The sequence below is a fragment of the Pelophylax lessonae genome (genome assembly GCF_965119305.1).
Source record: "Pelophylax lessonae genome assembly, contig: HAP1_SCAFFOLD_457, whole genome shotgun sequence".
Taxonomy (NCBI): Eukaryota; Metazoa; Chordata; class Amphibia; order Anura; family Ranidae; genus Pelophylax; species Pelophylax lessonae.
In genome coordinates this window covers 94,961-101,342 of record NW_028119887.1, presented here as the reverse complement: position 1 = coordinate 101,342, position 6,382 = coordinate 94,961, and positions in this window count along the sequence as shown.

The following is a 6,382-nucleotide window of genomic DNA, read 5'->3' as shown; positions in this document are numbered from 1 at the left end:
AGTCCACCACCCTTTTCTTACAAACATATAGATAGCAAGGGCCAGAATTTCGACAAGACAGCCAGATAATACACGCAGAGTGTGTGAAGGCCCGATATGAAGCCTACGTACAAGTCGAAGCTACGACAATGCAGAGTCCTGTTGAACGGCTTGACTTTTCTCTACTTCCCTCTCTGTAGTCAATGAGTCGGCTAGTACTCCGACAGTCGAGGGATTTTCTGGCCTGTGTCTCCCTCTAGTGGGTTCCTTTGTCCACGTGAACAGGAGGCGGCTCTATGCAAATCCTAGCCCTCGTTAGGCACACCGATGAGCACCTGATGGATACATGTGTTTGTAATCTGTATTTGGCCTTGCTTGCTTAAAGTTTGGATTGACGAGCAAACTGGCCTTGACCCCGAAGGTGCTAAATGGACAGGTGTCTGGGCGTGTTTAGACCATGGGCTATAGGAAGGAGGAAGTAGGCCTCAGGCATAGCTAGGTGTGAAAGTCTGAGGATTAGTGGCTCTGGGCAAACAGCAGGGAGCCAGACGGGAGGCAGCAGATCTCTGCGAGCGATTGACGTCGCCCTGGACGCCGCTCGCTCGGAAAAGACGATAATTGGGTTATCGCTTCTCGGCCTTTTGGCTAAGATCAAGTGTAGTATCTGTTCTTATCAGTTTAATATCTGATACGTCCCCTATCTGGGGACCATATATTAAATGGATTTTTAGAACAGGGAGATGGAAGAAGAGCTTGCTCTGTCCACTCCACGCATCGACCTGGTATTGCAGTACCTCCAGGACCGGTGCACCCCTTTCTTATGCAGTTTTCTAAAAAACAGATTGAAATGAAAAACTTAACAAGAAGGTTTTTCTGTCTTTTGCTTGCAATGTTGTTTGCTTGTGTTCTTTCTCGTTGAGTTGTTCGCAGTCCTTTTTTTTTTTTTTTTGTTTTGCAATAAACTGGTATTTAACCCCTGTGTGTTTGTGTTTTTCTTGATTTGTGTCAGTTTCTTGGTCTGTGTTTCCATGCTTCCATCCTTTTCAGCACAATGCATATGCTGCTGCAATGGCAGCTTTTCAGCAGACTGACAATATCTATTCTTTTAATTTGTGTTTCTTTTCTCATGTCATTTTTGTATTTTTGCAAAGTTTATTTCAGTCCACCACCCTTTTCTTACAAACATATAGATAGCAAGGGCCAGAATTTCGACAAGACAGCCAGATAATACACGCAGAGTGTGTGAAGGCCCGATATGAAGCCTACGTACAAGTCGAAGCTACGACAATGCAGAGTCCTGTTGAACGGCTTGACTTTTCTCTACTTCCCTCTCTGTAGTCAATGAGTCGGCTAGTACTCCGACAGTCGAGGGATTTTCTGGCCTGTGTCTCCCTCTAGTGGGTTCCTTTGTCCACGTGAACAGGAGGCGGCTCTATGCAAATCCTAGCCCTCGTTAGGCACACCGATGAGCACCTGATGGATACATGTGTTTGTAATCTGTATTTGGCCTTGCTTGCTTAAAGTTTGGATTGACGAGCAAACTGGCCTTGACCCCGAAGGTGCTAAATGGACAGGTGTCTGGGCGTGTTTAGACCATGGGCTATAGGAAGGAGGAAGTAGGCCTCAGGCATAGCTAGGTGTGAAAGTCTGAGGATTAGTGGCTCTGGGCAAACAGCAGGGAGCCAGACGGGAGGCAGCAGATCTCTGCGAGCGATTGACGTCGCCCTGGACGCCGCTCGCTCGGAAAAGACGATAATTGGGTTATCGCTTCTCGGCCTTTTGGCTAAGATCAAGTGTAGTATCTGTTCTTATCAGTTTAATATCTGATACGTCCCCTATCTGGGGACCATATATTAAATGGATTTTTAGAACAGGGAGATGGAAGAAGAGCTTGCTCTGTCCACTCCACGCATCGACCTGGTATTGCAGTACCTCCAGGACCGGTGCACCCCTTTCTTATGCAGTTTTCTAAAAAACAGATTGAAATGAAAAACTTAACAAGAAGGTTTTTCTGTCTTTTGCTTGCAATGTTGTTTGCTTGTGTTCTTTCTCGTTGAGTTGTTCGCAGTCCTTTTTTTTTTTTTTTTGTTTTGCAATAAACTGGTATTTAACCCCTGTGTGTTTGTGTTTTTCTTGATTTGTGTCAGTTTCTTGGTCTGTGTTTCCATGCTTCCATCCTTTTCAGCACAATGCATATGCTGCTGCAATGGCAGCTTTTCAGCAGACTGACAATATCTATTCTTTTAATTTGTGTTTCTTTTCTCATGTCATTTTTGTATTTTTGCAAAGTTTATTTCAGTCCACCACCCTTTTCTTACAAACATATAGATAGCAAGGGCCAGAATTTCGACAAGACAGCCAGATAATACACGCAGAGTGTGTGAAGGCCCGATATGAAGCCTACGTACAAGTCGAAGCTACGACAATGCAGAGTCCTGTTGAACGGCTTGACTTTTCTCTACTTCCCTCTCTGTAGTCAATGAGTCGGCTAGTACTCCGACAGTCGAGGGATTTTCTGGCCTGTGTCTCCCTCTAGTGGGTTCCTTTGTCCACGTGAACAGGAGGCGGCTCTATGCAAATCCTAGCCCTCGTTAGGCACACCGATGAGCACCTGATGGATACATGTGTTTGTAATCTGTATTTGGCCTTGCTTGCTTAAAGTTTGGATTGACGAGCAAACTGGCCTTGACCCCGAAGGTGCTAAATGGACAGGTGTCTGGGCGTGTTTAGACCATGGGCTATAGGAAGGAGGAAGTAGGCCTCAGGCATAGCTAGGTGTGAAAGTCTGAGGATTAGTGGCTCTGGGCAAACAGCAGGGAGCCAGACGGGAGGCAGCAGATCTCTGCGAGCGATTGACGTCGCCCTGGACGCCGCTCGCTCGGAAAAGACGATAATTGGGTTATCGCTTCTCGGCCTTTTGGCTAAGATCAAGTGTAGTATCTGTTCTTATCAGTTTAATATCTGATACGTCCCCTATCTGGGGACCATATATTAAATGGATTTTTAGAACAGGGAGATGGAAGAAGAGCTTGCTCTGTCCACTCCACGCATCGACCTGGTATTGCAGTACCTCCAGGACCGGTGCACCCCTTTCTTATGCAGTTTTCTAAAAAACAGATTGAAATGAAAAACTTAACAAGAAGGTTTTTCTGTCTTTTGCTTGCAATGTTGTTTGCTTGTGTTCTTTCTCGTTGAGTTGTTCGCAGTCCTTTTTTTTTTTTTTTTGTTTTGCAATAAACTGGTATTTAACCCCTGTGTGTTTGTGTTTTTCTTGATTTGTGTCAGTTTCTTGGTCTGTGTTTCCATGCTTCCATCCTTTTCAGCACAATGCATATGCTGCTGCAATGGCAGCTTTTCAGCAGACTGACAATATCTATTCTTTTAATTTGTGTTTCTTTTCTCATGTCATTTTTGTATTTTTGCAAAGTTTATTTCAGTCCACCACCCTTTTCTTACAAACATATAGATAGCAAGGGCCAGAATTTCGACAAGACAGCCAGATAATACACGCAGAGTGTGTGAAGGCCCGATATGAAGCCTACGTACAAGTCGAAGCTACGACAATGCAGAGTCCTGTTGAACGGCTTGACTTTTCTCTACTTCCCTCTCTGTAGTCAATGAGTCGGCTAGTACTCCGACAGTCGAGGGATTTTCTGGCCTGTGTCTCCCTCTAGTGGGTTCCTTTGTCCACGTGAACAGGAGGCGGCTCTATGCAAATCCTAGCCCTCGTTAGGCACACCGATGAGCACCTGATGGATACATGTGTTTGTAATCTGTATTTGGCCTTGCTTGCTTAAAGTTTGGATTGACGAGCAAACTGGCCTTGACCCCGAAGGTGCTAAATGGACAGGTGTCTGGGCGTGTTTAGACCATGGGCTATAGGAAGGAGGAAGTAGGCCTCAGGCATAGCTAGGTGTGAAAGTCTGAGGATTAGTGGCTCTGGGCAAACAGCAGGGAGCCAGACGGGAGGCAGCAGATCTCTGCGAGCGATTGACGTCGCCCTGGACGCCGCTCGCTCGGAAAAGACGATAATTGGGTTATCGCTTCTCGGCCTTTTGGCTAAGATCAAGTGTAGTATCTGTTCTTATCAGTTTAATATCTGATACGTCCCCTATCTGGGGACCATATATTAAATGGATTTTTAGAACAGGGAGATGGAAGAAGAGCTTGCTCTGTCCACTCCACGCATCGACCTGGTATTGCAGTACCTCCAGGACCGGTGCACCCCTTTCTTATGCAGTTTTCTAAAAAACAGATTGAAATGAAAAACTTAACAAGAAGGTTTTTCTGTCTTTTGCTTGCAATGTTGTTTGCTTGTGTTCTTTCTCGTTGAGTTGTTCGCAGTCCTTTTTTTTTTTTTTTTGTTTTGCAATAAACTGGTATTTAACCCCTGTGTGTTTGTGTTTTTCTTGATTTGTGTCAGTTTCTTGGTCTGTGTTTCCATGCTTCCATCCTTTTCAGCACAATGCATATGCTGCTGCAATGGCAGCTTTTCAGCAGACTGACAATATCTATTCTTTTAATTTGTGTTTCTTTTCTCATGTCATTTTTGTATTTTTGCAAAGTTTATTTCAGTCCACCACCCTTTTCTTACAAACATATAGATAGCAAGGGCCAGAATTTCGACAAGACAGCCAGATAATACACGCAGAGTGTGTGAAGGCCCGATATGAAGCCTACGTACAAGTCGAAGCTACGACAATGCAGAGTCCTGTTGAACGGCTTGACTTTTCTCTACTTCCCTCTCTGTAGTCAATGAGTCGGCTAGTACTCCGACAGTCGAGGGATTTTCTGGCCTGTGTCTCCCTCTAGTGGGTTCCTTTGTCCACGTGAACAGGAGGCGGCTCTATGCAAATCCTAGCCCTCGTTAGGCACACCGATGAGCACCTGATGGATACATGTGTTTGTAATCTGTATTTGGCCTTGCTTGCTTAAAGTTTGGATTGACGAGCAAACTGGCCTTGACCCCGAAGGTGCTAAATGGACAGGTGTCTGGGCGTGTTTAGACCATGGGCTATAGGAAGGAGGAAGTAGGCCTCAGGCATAGCTAGGTGTGAAAGTCTGAGGATTAGTGGCTCTGGGCAAACAGCAGGGAGCCAGACGGGAGGCAGCAGATCTCTGCGAGCGATTGACGTCGCCCTGGACGCCGCTCGCTCGGAAAAGACGATAATTGGGTTATCGCTTCTCGGCCTTTTGGCTAAGATCAAGTGTAGTATCGACTTTAGCCCTTAGGGGTGTCTCTGCTTTACGGCTAGGACGTTGAGAAACATTTGTATCTATCCAAGCCATTTGGTCCTTGTGGGGTACCCTCTGCTCGGCCTTGTAGGATCGTTGATTAAATTCAGCTTCACCTACTCGCTGCTATTGGGTTAGAGGCTTAGCCCCCACAAGGAACGAGATTGCGATCTTCCCTCCTCCCCCCCCACTCTGCGCTACTACCTTCGGGCAGTAGGCGCACAAGGGCCTTTTTAAAGGCTGCAAAAGAGTGAAGACGCCGAGGAATAAGAAGGAAGCCGCCGAAGTTCTCCTGAAGCGACTACCGACGAACTCCTCCGTCATGGGGAAGAGCACTGGGAAGAAGAAACATGTCTCCGCCATTTCTGCCAAGACTCCGGGAGAAGTCGCTTCAACCTCCACCCCCACCCCGGCGGCCGTTAGCCAGTCGGGCTCAGCAAGGCCAACCAGGTCCGCAGACGGGCTTCCTACCCTGGAACCCTGGATGAGGCAGACAGTGGTGCTGCAGCTGAAGGAGGTGGATGGAAGAATCCCCGACATGACCCCGGAAATCTTTGGCAAGAAAATGATCCTCGAGCAGGGGTTCAGCAAGGCGGAGACCCTGTCCGTACAGACCTTCATGAAAGGTATATTTTATATAACTTTTGTGTCCCTACAGGTCTGTAGAAGGTACTGGGAAGCGGTGAAGAATTGTGGCCCGGATTCCCCTTTCCGCAACTTTGTTGCGAACACTCCCATTCAACGGGATGAAAGGCGGGTGACGGTGTCCATGAGGAATCCCCATACCCCAGCAAAAGACATCGCTACCTACCTCCAGAGGTTTTGCATCGTGGCCAAAGACCCAGTCCGAATCCTCGATGTCAACGGCTTCTGGACAGGTAAGTGGGCAGTTTCTTGCAGGTTAAGGAGAGAGCCTTCGGGGGATCTCCAACACCTGAAGCCCTGCTTCTCTCTGGGAGCCTCCGCAGGACTCCTTTACTACGCAGACATGCCCCAGACCTGTCGCAGGTGTGGCATGCAGGGTCACGTAAGTTTTGGTTGTCAGGAACCTTCTTGCAGGTTCTGTCGGGCTACAGGCCATGAGACCAAGGATTGCCCGAGGTCCAAGACCTGTAACCTCTGCGGATTGGCTGAGCACGTCTACAGAGACTGCCCCCAGAGATCCCGG